At 41.0% G+C, this 21,094-nt stretch overlaps 1 protein-coding gene across 5 annotated transcripts in view; it reads right to left on the bottom strand.

Moving 5' to 3' along the window:
- The window catches only part of ncoa2 (nuclear receptor coactivator 2), a 102,731-nt gene that overhangs the window by 49,699 nt on the left and 31,938 nt on the right, over positions 1-21,094 (bottom strand). The gene's annotated exons all lie outside the window — the stretch shown is intronic.

Raw genomic sequence — 21,094 nt, 5'->3', positions numbered from 1 at the left:
AGAGAGTAAGGGGCCGTATGGCCATCTGCATACAGCACACAGACACACACACTAACACACACAAACACACACACAGAAAGTCTGTGCTAGAAGCACAAGCTGATCCAGTCCAGGAGAAATGAGTGAAAATGGAGCAGAGGTAGAGATTCAATCATTTCTCTCCAATGGCACAGTTCTCCCCAGAGAGACTGAAATGAGAGCACCGCGCTTTGCCTGCAGCAACAGACTGTGCGCTCAACCGTGTATTGAGAAAAACCCATTCGCTACAAAAAACCCAAACGAAGCCAGCTCACATCAAGGACAGAGAGAGTTTACAGTGGCAACATGCGTCTGCGTCACTGTACGGGCTAATCTCACCTGGAGCGACTTGAGGTCAATCAAAAAAGTAATGAAACAACCAGAACTTGCACTGTTTTGAGTTTTTCTGTGGAAATAACAGTAGCCTAATTAAAAATACCTTTTCTCTGTTGTACAACATGGGAAGTGACCGTATAAGGATTTCCACATCTGTCTAAAGTGGACGATAAAAAGCAGAAGCTCTAACATGTATCAATGTTTCTCTGGAATCTTGAGGAAACCAAGCATGAAGCATGCAGAGTGTAAAGGTGGCAGAGAGCCAGCTGAAAGTGGAACAGTGTTGCAGATTTGAGGTGTAAGCTATTTACTTGTTTATTTGGGATACAAAAGAAAACAGCGAGTTTGCTTTGGATGATTCTTGGTCAGAAAGAGAGATTGCTCCAAAGTCAATGGCTCGATCTTTGCAATCAGGTGGCCTTCCTTATGTAGCACCCAACCCAAGTAGCTACATATTAAACCTTTGTTAATGTTGTAATAGTACTATAGGCGGGGCCCTGGGAACGTTAAGTCATCTACTAATAAACAAAAAAAATGGTAAACAGGAGAGACAATGATCAGCTATTACCCTCTAAACTTATTTATGCTTTCCAAATATGGCGGTGCCTCCAATTAACATGAAAATATCTGAGCTACTATGTTATAACGGCACAAAACAAGGTTCATGTTCAAAATCTGTTTAGATCTGCAGTAAATAAGTTATGACACAACTCAAAATCTAATACAAAAGAAGATTTTAGTGAAAGAAAACATTATTTAGACATAAAGCAAAACAAAATTAAGGTGTGTTCTTATACACAAAATACTACTCACCCTCCAACACTCAACAGCATCCCAAAGCATACACCCAACAATACCCCGCTCTCTAAGTTCAGCTCAGAATCAGATTTCCCTCCAAAACAGCAGGGTCTCATAAATTTAATAAAGAAAACTGTTGCAGGCCTGAAGCGTGGCTCGGGTTCGTAGTGACCACAAACAAAATGGTCGCTTCACTTGTAAACAAGCATAAAATAAAATGCACGTGCTCTCCAGTACTCACGGATCCCTTTAGTTCAGTCTGAGAAATGGATGAGTTCTTATCGATCACCAGGTAGGGCCCTCTCAAAAGCAGAGCTAAAATTTTCTTCACACCGCAGGTTATATGGAGTACACGGAAGATTCTATCCACAACAGAAGAGTCCAGAGAATTCCTCTCGGTCCACTGTGTTTTAGAAATATCTATTTAGTTCATATATTTGGCTAAGGCTCATATACTCTACATATAAAGTTACAAATAGCTCACGCTCAAATGCTAACATGCTAACTCGCGATTAGCATCACACTTCTATGCACTTCAACATATAGCTGTAAGCACAAAAATCATATACATCGAGTACTCACTCAGTACAAGGTTAAACAGTCCATAACAGGAACGTAGACTCTGCATCTATGAATACATTATGACCGTTTTCAACTTGCTTTCATTTCTCAGCTTACTTCTAGCAAAACGTAGCAGCCGAATGCCGTACATCTGGATGATTTTTACTCTAGCCTCAATTAAGTCCCACCCTCACACCTGTGATTGGACATTAGGTTTACATCAACCAATAAAATAAAAGAAAATACAAGACTGAGCAAAACACGTTAGGTTGGGTACAGAGCACGCATTTCTTTTAATCAAGCTTTCAGCAAACACAAACAGTATGTTACCAAAACTAAAACAGCAAAACCTTTTGTTGCTTAAAAATGTTTTTACCTAAATATGAACACTTCTAACAGATAAATGAACTAGATTTTATTGTGCTTTTAACTATAGTTACTGCATTTTAATTCAGCTTTAATATATTTGCCACATACGTAGAATTACAAACTCCAATGATAGCATTTAAATTTTAACCTTTTTAGTCCGAACAGAAAATTATAGACTGGGCTACATTCTCCCCCTTCTAAAAGATCTAGATGTCCTCATCTAACCATAAAGTTTAGACTGAACTTTAGAGGGGCGAGTATTAGAATGTTTAAAGTGTTTCACCGTATTGGATTTATCCCTAGTACCGAGGTTCAACTGGATGACCATTCCTTGATGTACAATAGTAACAGGTTCCTCAGCTTGTGTTCCCAGTTTGTCATACGTCAAACGGATGACTGGTTTCACTTCACGTGCTGACTTCCGGGCATTTAGACTTGGGTGAGTTCTCAACTCTACATCAGTATCTTCAGCTGTGTCATTCGTATCTGCTTCCATCGGCAAGGACTGACATTCTTCTTCATGTGAAATTTCCTGCAACCCTTCCTCCAGCTCGGATTCACTTCCTGACGAGGAGAATATTTCAGAGGAAGCAGATCCTATATTAGGTCTGTCTGGTATAGAACATTGTCTCTTGATATTGTCATGGTCATTGGTTGAATATTTGTACCCATATTGGTGCTCAGATTCTGAATCTGAAGAAACATCAAAAGTTGGATCATTTTGGTCATATGTCTGATGTCTAAGAGTACGTTGTCTCCTAGTGACAGGTGGTCTGACTCTTTCAGTTTGTTCCAAGTTGTCTGGAAACCTAACAAGGTAACCGATCGGTAAAAGATGGTCTCTGTGTAAAGTTTTGACACTTCCATTTCCATGTTAAGGTTTAACTTTGTACACAGGTAAGCTTGGTAACTTCTTGATCACAATATAAGGAGTAGATTTCCACCGGTCTTGAAGTTTATGTTTTCCTGTAAGACCCACATTCTTCACCAGGACTCTATCTCCTTCCTGCAAAGGTTGATCTCTCACTCTTAGATCATAGAGTGATTTGTTTCTCAGATGGTTCTTAGTTGCACTCTCGGTAGCAAGATGGTAAGCTTGTTGAAGTTCTTCTCTCATTTGATCAACATACTGTAAGTGAGATGTCTCTGCCTCACCATCAAGAGCAACACCAAAACAGAGGTCAACAGGCAATCTTGCATTTCGTCCGAACATTAAGTAGTAGGGAGAATATCCAGTGGACTCATTTTTAGTACAGTTATATGCATGCACTAACTGACTAATATGTTGACTCCAGTTGTGTTTCTTTACATGTTCAAGAGTTCCCAGCACTGAGAGAAGTGTTCTATTGAAACGTTCTGGTTGAGCATCCCCCTGTGGATGATATGGTGAGGTACGTGACTTTCGGATACCAAGCATGGAGAGTAGCTCTTTTATAAGGCGGCTTTCAAAGTCTCTACCTTGATCCGAGTGTATTCTGGCCGGAAGTCCATAATGGACAAAGTACTTCTCCCATAATACTTTTGCAACAGTGATTGACCTTTGATCTTTCGTTGGAAACGCTGGAGCGTACCTCGTAAATGATCGGTTACTACGAGTACGTTGGCAACTCCGTTTTTGTCTGGTTCTATTTGAAGAAAGTCAATGCAAACTAGATCTAATGGGCCAATGCTAGTGATTTGATTTAGTGAAGATGAACGTTGTGGGAGCGTTTTCCGGGAAACACAACGTCCACAAGTTTTTACATCATCCGAGGCCAATAAAAACGATCCTTAATCAGTTCTGTGGTTTTCTCTACACCAAGATATCCACATTCATCGTGTAATGACCTCATTACAATTGTTCGGTATCTTTCTGGTAGAACCAGCTGTTTGTTGATTGCGCCATTTGGCAATTTTCGATGTCTGTACAGTATTGCATCATTTAGTCCAAGTCTTGAGCTCTCACGTCTTAGCAAAGTCACATCAGGCGACTGATTTTTAGATGGGATCAGCGTTTTTCCTGTTTGAAGGGCTTGTTTTACTAACCCAATGACAGGGTCAAGATCTTGAGCATTTTTCAAGTCTTTGGGAGTTAACTGATCAATCATGGTTGCTTTTAAACTCACTGGAAAAGCATAAGCTGCTGGAATCACAGATGGGGGGACTCCAAGTTGGTCAACTAGTCTAACAGGGGACTCGGTAATTTCATAGGTAAGCTCCTTTGTACATATAGCTTTTATCGCAGACTGCGAAACATCTGTCCATTGTTTGGCATCACTCATGCATTGTCGAGATAATAGATCAGCATCTATGTTGTGATGACCAGAACGATACTGGATGCTGAAGTCATGCTAAAGCTGCAAGCCAACGATGTCCGACAGCATTTAATTTTGCTGTTGTTAAAACATATGTCAACGGATTGTTGTCCGTTCTAACCGTGAACTTGGCTCCATATACAGGGGTTGGACAATGAAACTGAAACACCTGTCATTTTAGTGTGGGAGGTTTCATGGCTAAATTGGACCAGCCTGGTAGCCAGTCTTCATTGATTGCACATTGCACCAGTAAGAGCAGAGTGTGAAGGTTCAATTAGCAGGGTAAGAGCACAGTTTTGCTCAAAATATTGAAATGCACACAACATTATGGGTGACATACCAGAGGTCAAAAGAGGACAAATTGTTGGTGCACGTCTTGCTGGCACATCTGTGACCAAGACAACAAGTCTTTGTGATGTATCAAGAGCCACGGTATCCAGGGTAATGTCAGTATACCACCAAGAAGGACGAACCACATCCAACAGGATTAACTGTGGACACAAGAGGAAGCTGTCTGAAAGGGATGTTCGGGTGCGAACCCGGATTGTATCCAAAAAACATAAAACCACGGCTGCCCAAATCACGGCAGAATTAAATGTGCACCTCAACTCTCCTGTTTCTACCAGAACTGTCCGTCGGGAGCTCCACAGGGTCAATATACATGGCCGGGCTGCTATAGCCAAACCTTTGGTCACTCATGCCAATGCCAAATGTCGGTTTCAATGGTGCAAGGAGCACAAATCGTGGGCTGTGGACAATGTGAAACATGTATTGTTCTCTGATGAGTCCACCTTTACTGTTTTCCCCGCATCCGGGAGAGTTACGGTGTGGAGAAGCCCCAAAGAAGCATACCACCCAGACTGTTGCATGCCCAGAGTGAAGCATGGGGGTGGATCAGTGATGGTTTGTGGTGCCATATCATGGCATTCCCTTGGCCCAATACTTGTGCTAGATGGGCGCGTCACTGCCAAGGACTACCGAACCATTCTTGAGGGCCATGTGCATCCAATGGTTCAAACAATGTATCCTGAAGGCAGTGCCGTGTATCAGGATGACAATGCACCAATACACACAGCAAGACTGCTGAAAGATTGGTTTGATGAACATGAAAGTGAAGTTGAACATCTCCCATGGCCTGCACAGTCACCAGATCTAAATATTATTGAGCCACTTTGGGGTGTTTTGGAGGAGTGAGTCAGGAAACGTTTTCCTCCACCAGTATCACGTAGTGACCTGGCCACTATCCTGCTAGAAGAAAGGCTTAAAATCCCTCTGACCACTGTGCAGGACTTGTATATGTCATTCCCAAGACAAATTGACGCTGTATTGGCCGCAAAAGGAGGCCCTACACCATACTAATAAATTATTGTGGTCTAAAACCAGGTGTTTCAGTTTCATTGTCCAACCCCTGTAGATAGTCATGAAATTTGTCCACAACTGCCCACTTCAGTGCCAAGAACTCGAGTTGATGGATAGGGTAGTTTCGTTCAGAGTCACTGAGTTTCCGACTAGCAAAGGCAACGGGCTTGAGGCCCTCAGGATACTCTTGGTTGAGCACAGCACCTAAACCATTCAGGCTAGCATCTACATGCAAAACATACAGTTTAGTGGGATCTGCAAATGCTAACACTGGGGCATTAGTCAAACAAGCAATGATTTTTTTAAATGCTTGATGACAGGATTGGTCCCACCGCTCTTTGAATGGTTCGGAAGGTTTGAGGTAAGTTTTGGTTAGATGTTTGGTTTGAGTTTTCTTGTTTTTTTGAGTAGGTGGGTAGCCTTTAGTAAGTTCAGTTAAGGGACGAACAATGTTTGAGTAGTTTGCAATAAATCAGCGATAGTATCCACAAAATCCAAGAAATGAGCGAAGAGACTTAAGGTCTGTTGGCTCTGGCCAGTTTCTGACAACGGCAACCTTTTCTGGATCTGTGGCTATACCGGCTTCGGAAACAAGATGACCGACATACTTTACTTGAGACTGACAAAACTGACATTTGTCTATTGATACTTTAAGACCAAACTCCTCAAGACGATCCAAAACCTTCAGAAGACGTTGCTCATATTCTTCGAGCGTTCTACCAAAAAGGATTATGTCATCCAGGTAGACTATGACCTGGAGGAGGTGCATATTGCCAACAGCTCTCTCCATGAGTCGCTGAAAAGTGGCAGGAGCTCCTGTAATACCTTGCGGCATCCGTTCAAATTGATAGAACCCAAGGGGACAGATAAATGCAGTCTTTTCCTTGTCTTCCTCGGACATGGCTATCTGGTAATATCCGCTCCGAAGGTCTAGGACTGAAAACCATTTGCTCCCTGTCAGACAATCTAAGGCATCATCGATACGAGGAATTGTATACTGATCTGGGATGGTACGCCTGTTCAAAGTTCTGTAATCAATGCAGATTCTAATTGAGCCATTCTTTTTTCGTACTACTACGATAGGCGAAGCGAATGGGCTACGAGACTCTTTAATGATACCGGCGGCTAAAAACTGCTGTAAGTGTTGCCGTACGTCCTCAATGTCAGCCGGAGCTAAACGACGTGATCGCTCTCTGAAAAGGGTAGCGTCGCTAAGACGGATGTGGTGTTCTACATCTTTAGCTAACCCCACGTCCCAATCCTCAAGAGAGAAAACATTTCGTCTCTCCGCTAGCTTTCGCTGTAACCTCTCCTTCCACTCTTTGGGGACAGGGGAGTCGCCAAAATCAAAAAGTTCTGGATGTAAAATACTGGTCTCAGACTCCAGAGCTTTAGGGTTCATGACTACATCTACAGCATGCATCTCAGCGACAATGGTGCCCACTTGAATAGAGGTGGGTTTCTCCGACTCGTTATGTAACAATACTGTAAATTGGTTCTCATCTATGTCACTTCCAGTGAGAATACCTGGCTGAATCAACACACTAGATGGGAGTTGGGACAACAACCGGTGCCTCAATCAAAACAGCATCTCTGGGCTGAGTAGTCTTCTGCTCTACTTTACAAGTAGCATAAAACTGCTCACTGGGGCCAAGAGTGAGGGGCCCTGGACCTTGCCATTTAACGTGTCCTATGGGATTGTCTGCTGCATTGGACTTTGAGGACTGAGTTTGTATTTGGTTATAAACAGCTTGTACTCTCATAGAGCTGACTTTGCTCTCACTACTGCTATCCTTACACAACTGAAATAGATGGCGGAATAGACAAGCATTGGTACCAACCACTACCGGGGTTTCATGACCTTGGGGTGGCTCAGGACAGACGAGAGCTAGGACTTTAATGGGCCCTTTAACGCCTGCTACCTCCTCGGGAAACTCCATCTCTACCACCACATACCCACAGTAAGGATACGACTCAGCTGATAGACCCCAAATAGCTAGACTGGAAATGGAATGTATCGGGACAGTTGGTATATTGGCTCTGTACCAATCTTCAAAAATAATGGTGACGGTGGACCCAGAATCCATAAGTCCGTTACATGAGACGTCATTTACTTTGATAAGAGCCACGGATGATGGACCAATAAGACCTTCAGGTATGTCTGCGCTCTGAGTTGAAATATTTGCAGTATTAACTTGAGCAACACACTCATCTTGATTAGCTGTGCTTTTTTTTTTGTCCATCAGTGCTACTACGCACTTGACGAATTAGCTTTCTGATCACTTTTTGACTGTTTTCAGGGGTTGTACATTTGGTTGCAATGTGGCCATTTTCTCCACACCTGTAACAGAAGTAATCTACATCTTTAGTACTCTTGGGCATAGAGCTAGCAAACTTTGGACTGAAATCAGTTTTGAGTCTAGCATAGTGACCTCCCTCATTTACATGTAGTCTGGGCTTCACTGACATTACGCTTAGCTGGGTTTTTAGCTCTTCAACTTCTTTTCTTAATTTTCGCATTTCATTACTTGAATCTGACTTGTCTTTTTTTATTTCTCTGGACTCTTTCTTATGACTTGACTCTGTGGACTGTGCCTGTTTGTTTAGCTTTTTAAGTTTAGCTTTTAGCTCTTGAACTTCAGTCTGAAGATCAGGTTTCTGACATTTTTCCAAGTCTGTTTCACTTTCTACCTGCACTGCACGCACATACTGTTGTGCTGGTTTTTTGAGCTTTTGTCTGGCTCCTTCATGCTCTCTTCTTCACGAATCACTTTTAGCAGGCTTAAAAATGCTGGGGGATCACCACGTCTTTCTCGTAGATTTAGCTGAAGAAGCATGAAATCTGATTCAATTGCGCCTTTAATGAGTTGGTCTAACCTTGCTTTGTTGGCCTCACTGACTGGTAGACCTCCCCTTTTCACTACGTTGTTCAGCATTCTTTCCAATCTGAGCAAGAAGTCTGACAAATATTCACCTTGTTTTTGATGCATAGTTCTGAATGTGAGGTACAACTCTTCTCCAGATTCAGATGATCCAAAGGTACTTTCCAATGCCTGTATGTAATCCACAGAGCTTGCCATGGGATTAGACATGCGTACTGCTTGAATTATCTCCAACGAGGGTCCTTTAAGACTCTCAACAATCCTCCTTCGTTTCTCTTTGTCCGATCGCTCATCCTCTTCAATCATGAACTTTGCTTGTTCTAACCAGCTGTCCAAATTGTCTTCCCCGAGTGGAGTAGGATGAACTCCAGAAAAGGTTCTAAGACACCTGTATGAAGTGTTCTCTGCTGCCCTTGGCTGCAAAACATCACTTACCGCACGAATGATTGATTCAGGACTGCTGTTCCAGGAAGTGGTAGGGGCATACAGTATTTTAATGTCATCCATTGTTTTTCCTTCATCCAGTAGAAATTTGTCCAATTTCTCGGTGAATAGGTTGGCGTTTGTTTCAGGTTCAACAATGGCTATGGTCCATTTAATTCCTTCTCTAGACGAGATCACTTCTGGCGGAACTTTGGTTGAGTCAATTGCTTCACGGCATTCACATAACATTGTCAAGGTTTGATTCTGGGCATCAAACATTTTGCCTCTTACTCTAACCTTACCCAAAGCTTTTATTTGTTGAAGTGTTGTCTCAACAACAGATATTTCCTCATTTTCGGGGACTCCAAACACTATAATGGCATGTGTCTGGTCAAGCCCTTCCCCTCTGCACCAATTAGCAAAGTCAGGTTGTGTAGAATCACTTTTAGCAGCCATAGTGTAAATGAGTACTAAAGTTTGAAAGAGAAACAACTTAAATCTGATTTTCCGAGAACTGAAATTACACTGTTTTGACTTTTAATGTTTCCATAGACTCAAGTTTAAAAATAAAAACTTCCATAAACTCAGAAATGTATCCCAGCGGTGCCTCCAATTTGTGTAGCACCCAACCCAAGTAGCTACATATTAAACCTTTGTTAATGTTGTAATGTTGCTCTCTAAGTTCAGCTCAGAATCAGATTTCCCTCCACAACAGCAGGGTCTCATAAATTTAATAAAGAAAACTGTTGCAGGCCTGAAGCGTGGCTCGGGTTCGTAGTGACCACAAACAAAATGGTCGCTTCACTTGTAAACAAGCATAAAATAAAATGCACGTGCTCTCCAGTACTCACAGATCCCTTTAGTTCAGTCTGAGAAATGGATGAGTTCTTATCGATCACCAGGTAGGTCCCTCTCAAAAGCAGAGCTGAAATTTTCTTCACACCACAGGTTATATGGAGTACACGGAAGATTCTATCCACAACAGAAGAGTCCAGAGAATTCCTCTCGGTCCACTGTGTTTTAGAAATATCTATTTAGTTCATATATTTGGCTAAGGCTCATATACTCTACATATAAAGTTACAATTAGCTCAAGCTCAAATGCTAACATGCTAACTCGCGATTAGCATCACACTTCTATGCACTTCAACATACAGGTCCTTCTCAAAAAATTAGCATATTGTGATAAAGTTCATTATTTTCTATAATGTAATGATGAAAATTTAACATTCATATATTTTAGATTCATTGCACACTAACTGAAATATTTCAGGTCTTTTATTGTCTTAATACGGATGATTTTGGCATACAGCTCATGAAAACCCAAAATTCCTATCTCACAAAATTTGCATATTTCATCCGACCAATAAAAGAAAAGTGTTTTTAATAGAAAAAACGTCAACCTTCAAATAATCATGTACAGTTATGCACTCAATACTTGGTCGGGAATCCTTTGGCAGAAATGACTGCTTCAATGCGGCGTGGCATGGAGGCAATCAGCCTGTGGCACTGCTGAGGTCTTATGGAGGCCCAGGATGCTTCGATAGCGGCCTTTAGCTCATCCAGAGTGTTGGGTCTTGAGTCTCTCAACGTTCTCTTCACAATATCCCACAGATTCTCTATGGGGTTCAGGTCAGGAGAGTTGGCAGGTCAATTGAGCACAGTGATACCATGGTCAGTAAACCATTTATCAGTGGTTTTGGCACTGTGAGCAGGTGCCAGGTGGTGCTGAAAAACGAAATCTTCATCTCCATAAAGCTTTTCAGCAGATGGAAGCATGAAGTGCTCTAAAATCTCCTGATAGCTAGCTGCATTGACCCTGCCCTTGATAAAACACAGTGGACCAACACCAGCAGCTGACACGGCACCCCAGACCATCACTGACAGTGGGTACTTGACACTGGACTTCTGGCATTTTGGCATTTCCTTCTCCCCAGTCTTCCTCCAGACTCTGGCACATTGATTTCTGAATGACATGCAGAATTTGCTTTCATCCGAAAAAAGTACTTTGGACCACTGAGCAACAGTCCAGTGCTGCTTCTCTGTAGCCCAGGTCTGGGGAATGCGGCACCTGTAGCACATTTCCTGCACACGCCTGTGCACGGTGGCTCTGGATGTTTCTACTATGTTTCTACAGAGCACGCACTTAAAATAGTTCTTTTAATCAAGCTTTCAGCAAACACAAACAGTATGTTACCAAAACTAAAACAGCAAAACCTTTTGTTGCTTAAAAATGTTTTTACCTAAATATGAACACTTCTAACAGATAAATGAACTAGATTTTATTGTGCTTTTAACTATAGTTACTGCATTTTAATTCAGCTTTAATATATTTGCCACATATGTAGAATTACAAACTCCAATGATAGTATTTAAATTTTAACCTTTTTAGTCCGAACAGAAAATTATAGACTGGGCTACACTTAGATAATACACTGCTCAAATAAATAAAGGGAACACTTAAACAACACAATATAACTCAAAGTAAATCAAACTTCTGTGAAATCAAACTGTCCACTTAGGAAGCAACACGGATTGACAATCAATTTCACATGTTGTTGTTCAAATGGAATAGACAACAGGAGGAAATCTTTGGTGATTAGCAAGAAACACTCAATAAAGGAGTGGTTCTGCAGGTGGGGACCACATACCACTTCTCAGTATCTATGCTTTCTGGCTGATGTTTTGGTCACTTTTGAATGTTGGTGGTGCTTTCACACTTGTGGTAGCATGAGATGGACTCTACAACCCACACAAGTGGCTCAGGTAGTACAGCTCATCCAGGATGGCACATCAATGCGAGCTGTGGCAAGAAGGTTTGCTGTGTCTGTCAGCGTAGTGTCCAGAGCCTGGAGGCGCTACCAGGAGACAGGCCAGTACACCAGGAGACGTGTAGGAGGCATTAGAAGGGCAACAACCCAGCAGCAGCACCGCTACCTCCGCCTTTGTGCAAGGAGGAACAGGAGGAGCACTGCCAGAGCCCTGCAAAATGACCTCCAGCAGGCCACAAATGTGCATGTGTCTGCACAAACGGTTAGAAACCGACTCCATGAGGATGGTATGAGGGCCTGATGTCCACAAATGGGGGTTGTGCTCACAGCCCAACACCGTGCAGGACACTTAGCCACTGGCGCCCTGTGCTCTTCACAGATGAAAGCAGGTTCACACTGAGCACATGTGACAGACGTGACAGAGTCTGGAGACACCGTGGAGAGCGATCTGCTGCCTGCAACATCCTTCAGCATGACCAGTTTGGTAGTGGGTCAGTAATGGTGTGGGGTGGTATTTCTTTGGAGGGCCACACGACCCTCCAAAGAAATGTGCTCGCCAGAGGTAGCCTGACTGCCATTAGGTACCGAGATGAGATCCTCAGACCCCTTGTGAGACCATATGCTGGTGCGGTTGGCCCTGGGTTCCTCCTAATGCAGGACAATGCTAGACCTCATGTGGCTGGAGTGTGTCAGCAGTTCCTGCAAGATGAAGACATTGAAGCTATGGACTGGCCCGCCCGTTCCCCAGACCTGAATCCGATTGAGCACATCTGGGACATCATGTCTTGCTCCATCCACCAACGTCACGTTGCACCACAGACTGTCCAGGAGTTGGAGGATGCTTTAATCCAGGTCTGGGAGGAGATCCCTCAGGAGACCATCTGCCGTCTCATCAGGAGCATGCCCAGGCGTTGTAGGGAGGTCATACAGGCATGTGGAGGCCACACACAATACTGAGCCTCAATTTGACTTGTTTTAAGGACATTACATCAAAGTTGGATCAGCCTGTAGTGTGTTTTTCCACTTTAATCTTGTGTGTGACTCTAAATCCAGGCTTCAGTTGGTTAATAAATTTGATTTCCATTGGTGATTTTTGTGTGATTTTGTTGTCAGCACATTCAGCTTTGTACAGAACAAAGTATTCAATGAGAATATTTCATTCATTCAGATCTAGGATGTGTTTTTTGAGTGTTCCCTTTCTTTTTTTGAGCAGTGTATTTTACCAACGGGCATACATTTTTATTTTACTGGATTGTAATTGGATCCGAGTTTTATGTTAGATTTAATTTGTTTGAATTTGACTCCTATATACAGCCATTAAAAACGTTTTTTCTAACATGTTTGGAGTTCAATATCAATTTTTACAATGCAGGGTAAATATACACACACCGATGTATGACATCAGCTGCACGATTTGTGATTGATTTTTAATGCTGCTTGATTTCAACAGCATTAAAAATCAGCATTTTGGAATTTTGCCCTGTTTAAACCTCAGCATTTAATCTGGTGTGCTCCTGACTGTTGAAGTGAGAGTGAACACCACGCTGAGATCTAAAGAGCTGTCTGACGGTAGCAGCCTGACAAGGGATTCAAAGATGTCTCAGCAACTTTTGAAATCAGCCATTCTAGAGTATGAAAAGTAATATACAGGTGGAGGACATTCAAAACAACTGCCAACAAATCTGGCCATCCAAGCAAGTTCACCCTTAACACAGGGTGCAAGATGCTAAAAGAAGTCTCCAACACCATTAAATGTCATCATGCGGCCTAAAGCAGGCTCTAGCTACTGCTAATATGAATGTGCATGCCGTACAATTACATTCAAGTTTAACCTTCACGTAAGGTGTGCAAGGAGGCAACATTTGGTTACTAAAAAAAACAAGAGGTCCAGCCTAGTTTGCCAAAGGGAATGTAAACAAAGAGCATGATTTCAGATCAATGTTCTTTGAGCAGATGAGTCCAACATAAAATTATATGGACACCTGAAAAGAGGACATAATTGGCCTAAACTAAATAAGGCATTCCAGGAAAATAACCTCATACCAACTGTGAAGCATGGAGGTTGGAGGATCATGGCCTGGGAATGCTTTGCAGGAGCACAATATGGCCAGATCTCCATCAACGAATCTACCATGAATTCTACCATGAATTAGAGTGTGTTTGAAGAATATGTGAGACCATCACAAAAACAAATTCAAGCTCAAACAGAACTGGACCCTGCAACATGGCAATGACCCAAACATTCCAGTAAACCCACCAAGGACTGGCTAAAAATAAGGAAAAGAAAAGTCCTTGCCAAATTCAAAGCCCAGACACTGACCACACTGAGATGGTGTGGAGTGACTTGACACCGGCTGTGCATTCAAGACACCCTGCAAACACATCACGCCTGGGAATGAAGAGCGAGGCAACCTTTCAAATCTTGCTTTTGAGGTTTACGTAAATAACATTATTTTCCAGAGCTAATAAATGTTGACATGATTTTACGAACATTTAATAAAAAAATGTGATTCAATTTCACAGGGTGTCCTAATTTTTTTACATGACTGTAATTGGATGTGAATTAGACCTATTTCTCTCATGAAGTGCCTAAAGAGGATTTGTGGTGCATTGTTGTTATAAAGACAAATTGATTTTAGTGAAATATTCAATGATTTCTGGCATAAAGAACTGCCGCACTGTGCAAACCAGTTATAACTAGGGCCCAAATGATTTCCATAAAGATGAAAAGCTGGACAGAAACGCAGTATTCAACAATATGCATGAAGGTCACTGTATAACATGGAATATTATATACTTTTTGGGTCCAATCTAAAGACCCTAGGTTTTCCCTGACAACTTAAGACATTTCACTCCTTGCCCTGGCGTTCACAGAGAAAGTCCAGCCCCATTGGATGCTGCAGCTCCCTTTCAGACGTGTCCGCTGATGCTCAACAGAGCAGTTTGGTAGAAAACTGAGTACAGAGTTACATGTTTGATAACAGTCAACGAGTATTTTCTTCTTACTGACCTGACGAATCAGTGTGGATGCATAAAAAACAAAGGCTTTTAATGACACGGATATTTGACCATCGGATAACAATGGAGCAGCTTTTCTGCCACTGTCAGAGAAAATCTTACAAATTACAGAAGTGACACACCATCAAACAAAATCATTGAAGCTGAATTGGTTTGTCACTTAAAATGAACATAAACACGTCTCAAAAATCACTCCTAACTCTCAAGTAACCACAAGCAGAATTTTAGGGCACAAAATGAAAAACCATCAATTATTAATCAAAGTGCGGTAATGTCTTATTAATTATCACCGTACTCTAAAAATCTGTCAGCAGCTAATGGATTCAAGTTAAATATACAGAAGGATACTTACTCTAGTATGCTAGAAAGTAAAAATAAATAGTTATATTTAAAAGCATGTAAATAAAAACAGCTTCTTATGGGTTAAAGCAATACTGATTATACAATGTGTGGCAAAGTATTTATACCAGTTAAGCTTCATCACATTTTGTCTCATTTCAGTGTCAAACCTCAGTGTATTTTATTGGGACTTTATATGATACAATAACACAAAGTACAGCAGGTGTTACCAAAGCAAGGTCCAAGTGCCATTTGCGGACATTGGAAAAGTTTGTGTGGCCCTGGACCGCAGTTCAAGAATTGTACAAATTTGGCCCTCCAGCAAATGGAGCTGACGCAGCTGAAAAACATTTAGTAATTTTATATAATGAGCTTGTTACTGATAAATGTATTTCTTTTTAAATTGAAAATGTGAGGTACAACACAAAGTATTTAGCAAAGTTTTTTCTCCTTTCACCTTAGTATCATAGTATATAGACCATCAAATATACAGCAACCTTTTATTAAAACACGGACTTGGGCACCTGACTAAATATAGCTAGGGTTTTACGAAGAAAGTTCTCATTTTTGTTTCTGGGAATAAACTAAAAACATTTTCTAGACCAACAAGGTAGAGAATATTCAACCCAAAAGGTGGAGGAACTGTAGATCTTTCGTTTATTATGGCAAATATCTGACACCTTTTTTCAGACCTATAATAATTTGTTATTTTCTACTATGTTTGATTTAAATATTGCGTGTTTAATCTATTGCTGAGCAGATAAAAAAAAAAGAAGAAATAACTATAACATTATTTAGCGTCTATCGCTAGAAAATAAAAATATGGCCCTGAGTACTTTCAACTTGATGATTTTGGCCTGTAGTGCAAAAAGGTTGGACACCACCGAAATACAGCATAATTGAGAAGAGAATGAAAAAGTATACATGATTTTCAACAGAATATCATAATTACCCACTATGGGTCAATTACAGCTTTTAAGATATGTCTTTACCAATTTTTCACAGGTAGGAGACTAACATCTGTACCTATTTCTTTGCAAAACAAGCAAAGAATTGGTATTACAAATCAATCTTGCCACAGATATTTATTTAGGGCCAGACTTTGAGTGGGCCATTCTAACACATGAATTTACTTTGATCTATAGCATTCCTATGTAGCTCTGGGTGTGTGTTTAGGGTTGCTACAGAGAGATGCTCAAAGCATGGGATAATATTTTATAATTAACCCTGGCCCCCAACTTTATTTCCAACCCATATGCTGTGTTTCTTGGTCTTCAGGATGCAGTCTATTCATAAATGTTCTATAACAAGACTGCCCACGGGCGGACAATTAACCTTCTAAGGAGCCTTAAGGCATTTGGTTGCACAGGATTAGAATTAAAGGGTATGAAAATAAAGGGGGACAGAATGGAACTGTACCCCACATTTTAATAACATTTATTTGTAATAAATGTTGAACTTCACAATTGTGCAATAATTTGTATTCGGTTTGTCACATAAAATCCCAGCAAAATACACAGAAAGTTACAGTTTTAACGTGAGAAAATGCACAAAAAAAACCCCCCAAAAATACTTTTGCGAAGCACTGCATGTGCAATCTTTGGTTTCAGCTCCTAACTAAGAGACCCCTAAAAGAGAAGATGTGAGTCTTTTCCAGCATAGATAACACAGCTGGCACGTGTTGTGATACAGTCTCGGCTACTCTTCCCATGGAAACAGCTATGAAACAAACCGCTTGCTGCTCTGCCATCATAAAGAGGGAACAGAGTGGAGGACGGGTTTGAGAGGAGAGCGGCGTAGCATAGCCATGCAGAAGCTGGCTAAAATATTGAGTGAGGTAGTGACCATGCAAACCTGAGTCCAGCTCCCTACTTCCCTGGAGTGACCCACTTTACGCTAACAGTCTAACAGGGCCGAAACAGATGAAGTCAAAGCTATGGTAAGAGGGGAGACTGTAGAGGGTAAAACATGTTTTTTAGACAAGTGCCTTGTGTGCTAGTGTTGACTTGTGCTGCTAGTGAACAGTTAAATACACAAACGTCTGAGTCCATGCATCCTTGTGTTTTGCTTTTTTGAACACCACTATCTTTGTGCAGAACAAGTGTGCTGGCTGAAAACATAAAACTCAATATCAGAGGTTATATCATTTTATTAATGGCAGCAGGCCATTAAACTCTAATAGCCAAGCACCATTCTCCATTTTTATTGGCTGGACCAGGGATTTCAAGCACAAGTTACTATGGGGATTCTGGTCCTGATTGGGTCTGCGTGCCTCACTGAGCCAGATATGATTGATTGCCTCCATATCCTTGACATAGCAGCAATGATGGGTCACTCTACATTGAGACATAAGAGAGACATGAAGTACCGAGCACGTCTCAATGACACCAACGCAGACAGCGAAACAGCCTGGCAAGCAGGCTGGTCGACTGCATTTGTAACTGGGAGATGGAAGTGGGTATCCAATCGTAACAGACAGACTAACAGGGGAATTCCAATCTAAAAAAGGGCCAAGACAATGTTTTTACACATACAGGGCAGCTCTTCCGATGGACACCAATAGCATGAGTATGAAACGCAACCCTTCAGTGGGTAAAAGAACTACAACTATCTGCTTCTAGCCCAAAGTTGGCCTCTGACTATAAACAGGCCCTTACTGTACAAAGCCTTATTACCCAATATCAACAATAACCATGTGTGAAAAATTGCTGAACGCTTTAATGACTTTGAGGGATGAACTTTAAGTTCACGGACACTGTCACAGTAAGCAAATGATAGTATGTTTTCCTGACCGGCCAGGATATCATAATAATATTTGTCGTTATTGTCATCCCTCAAACTTATAGAGGAATAAATAAAAAAATGACATTCAACAATCAGGATCCCGTTAGACACCGGCCATTTCAGTTTTCAATCTGGTGCTTTATGCTTGTATTTCTTATTTAAGATTAGGCATTTCTTAACCCAGTGATTCTATCTGATACTATGTTACAGCTGATAAAAACAATGTTATCTGTGATGAAAACTATGTCGTTTTGAAGCGGTCTACGATAAATTGTGTCATTCAACTAAGATGGCTCAAAAACCGCTTTCAGTCCTATCCTTTTTTCTTATCAGCATTTCTTATCAGAATTGCCTTTTAATTCAGGTTTAGGCTAATGTTCATATATAGCTGATTGAGAATGTCAAACCTTAATGTTTTGTCCTCTAATTCTCAGTTCTTAACCACATTTCAATCATACATCTTTTAACTTGTTAATCAAAGACTACTAATTTTATTCAATACATGTGAAAGAATGTAAAATCATCATACATCATTTCTTTGGATATACTTGTTTATATTTTTTGCAAAAGATAAGACAGATAACATGTGGCAGATAATATGTGGCTCCACACAGGCCTCTCCAGTCTCTGAGCTCCAGAATATGAGAACATGCTTGTTTCACTCTCCACTGCTTCAACTGTGTGTTTTACTAATTATTGCATGGATTACACATAAGGATATAAGGATATTTATTGTAACTTTTATGGAGTTAACTGTGAGCAGTTACTAAATGTTGCATGGATTACATGGAAAGATCTCACCTTATTTTGACACCTGACATTTGTTCTATAAAGTTCCTACAATAGTTAGGTGGTATTTTGGCCAATTCCTCATGGCAGAACTTGTGTAACTGAGTCAGGTTTGTACATTGACTTGTCCTTAAGCTGCTTTATAGCCAATCTGATGGATGATTAGGGTTATTGTCTGTTGGGAAGACCTATTTGTGCCCAAGCTTCAACTTCCAGGCTGATATCTTGAAATATTGCCTTATTTCCACATTGTGTTCTTTCCTCTTCTTTCCTTCCTATTCCTATTGAAGTGCACAGGTGCCTCCTGTAGCTAAACACAGCATAATGCTGCTACCACCCTACTTCACAGATGGTCTTTCTTCAACTTGCAAGCTTCCCACCATTTCCTCCCAACGTAACAACATTCATTATGGTCAAACCAAAGGAAATCTCTCCAAAAATTAAAGCACTTTGTCCTCATAGGCATTTGTAAAACTGATCTGGCATTTTCTGGGTTGCTTCTAGGGCAATAACTTCTTCCTCTCCATGCTGGTACAGGACTCATTTCACTATGGATGATGTTCTCTTATCCGCTTCACCAGGCATGTTTTGCTTTCATTCTTGGGTTGATATCTCTGGGACACAGATCCAGTCTCCTTAATGAATGATGGCTGGACATTCCCTTGTTGTTTATACTTGAATATAACAGCTTGAAGAAATGAATGTGTCACCTATGGGTATCTGAAAATGGTTCCCAAGGATGAACCAAAGTTGTGATGGTCCACAGTGGTTTTCCAAATATCTTGGCAGCTTTCCTATGATTTTTTTCATGATGTCACACAAAGAAGTGATGTGTATGAGGTAAGAAAAGTTTAGAGGTCTGTTTATATTATGAACATAAACATCTGGCTTCAACCTTACCATTACTGTATAGTAAAAACCAGCCATGGTCCTCATTAACAATGACAGATTCTTAATAAAAACTCTCCTTTATACAATACAAAAAAAAGACTAATACTAATAAATGACAGCACAGGAAAAGGTAATTCATTGTTACTTCAGTCCCGGGCATCACTGACAGCAATAAATAGGTTATAGATGGGTAGGGTAACTAACCTCATTATGTTCTTGAATGATTGGCATATTCTAGGAAGCATCTATTAAATTCGCAGCTCATCAAGCTGTCAGCTCATCTAATTCATTATTACACCAAGCAGGAACATATGGTCCATCAGTCATTAGCGCAAGTCATTTGCAGTTTAAAAATCAGTGCAAAGCTAAATACGTGTTCCTTTAAAGCCCAACTGCCAAGTGAAGAGAAGAGCTTCAGCTGGCCATGACATATTTTCATTTAGTAGTGGAAGAAATTGTAAAGGAAAAGACTTTCAAGAAAACAAGTGATACTAGCTTTTATTTAGACTAAATGCACTCCAGGAAGTCTGTGGCAGTACAAGACAATACCTCAAATATCTTCAAATGTTTTTAAGATAAAGAATTTCAGAGATAATACTTTGCAACTGACAGCTCATCTTGTAGATCGATATGATTTCTAAGTGTGAAGTAGAAGAGTATTTTTACCCTTTAGGTATAATATGTTGTGTACACGCTGTTTGGTTGTCTTCTGTGTGTTCCTGGCAAAGCAGTAGCTTTGACTAGGAAAGCACAGGCTGAAGGACTGACTGGAGATGACGCTGGGGTCATGAGGTTTATTTAAGCAATGCCCTTCTGTGGAGTCTCCGCTTTGAAACCGAGCTTGGATCTCACACAAGTGTAGTAACCGTCTCTACTTAGACTTCTTCCCGTCTCTTTGGCATAAACACAGCCAAAGGGTGAATACTTGCGAGCTGACAGGTTGCCTATGACAGTGTGAATAATTCTCCTGTCATTACAAGTTTTCATATTTATCAAGTATATGACCAACTCCCAAGGCTGCGCGATGGGGCGGGTTATTAAACAACTATAATAGCCACAACACCATCTCAAACAAATGACACTGGTAGCTGTCCAGAAGCTAAAGCTGTGTCAGACAAAATGACATTCCTGACAGAACTATTAGTAAAAGAACCAATATTACTTCACAACCCAACAAAAACTCAAGAGAAATAAAGTGACTTGGGGGGTTCTTAAGAATAATGGTCATAGGTGTGTGTGTGTCTTTGCTTATGCCTTAGGTGTCACATGAGTAGACCCACCAGGACTGAGGTGGAGCCAACCAGTCTGGCAAGTAAAGAGTGCAGAGACGACAAGTGGTTGGATGCTGCATAAAGTTTTGGAGGCTACCGTGCTTCCCCCTGTCAAACCAAGCTGGTACAACCTGCTTGTGGCCTGCTCCATCAGATGGCTTTCAACCTTAGAAATCCAGCTCAGACATGCAC

The sequence above is a fragment of the Girardinichthys multiradiatus genome, chromosome 21 (genome assembly GCF_021462225.1).
Source record: "Girardinichthys multiradiatus isolate DD_20200921_A chromosome 21, DD_fGirMul_XY1, whole genome shotgun sequence".
Classification (NCBI taxonomy): domain Eukaryota; kingdom Metazoa; phylum Chordata; class Actinopteri; order Cyprinodontiformes; family Goodeidae; genus Girardinichthys; species Girardinichthys multiradiatus.
Note: the sequence above shows the minus strand (reverse complement) of the source record. Positions and strands in the feature narration are given on the sequence as shown.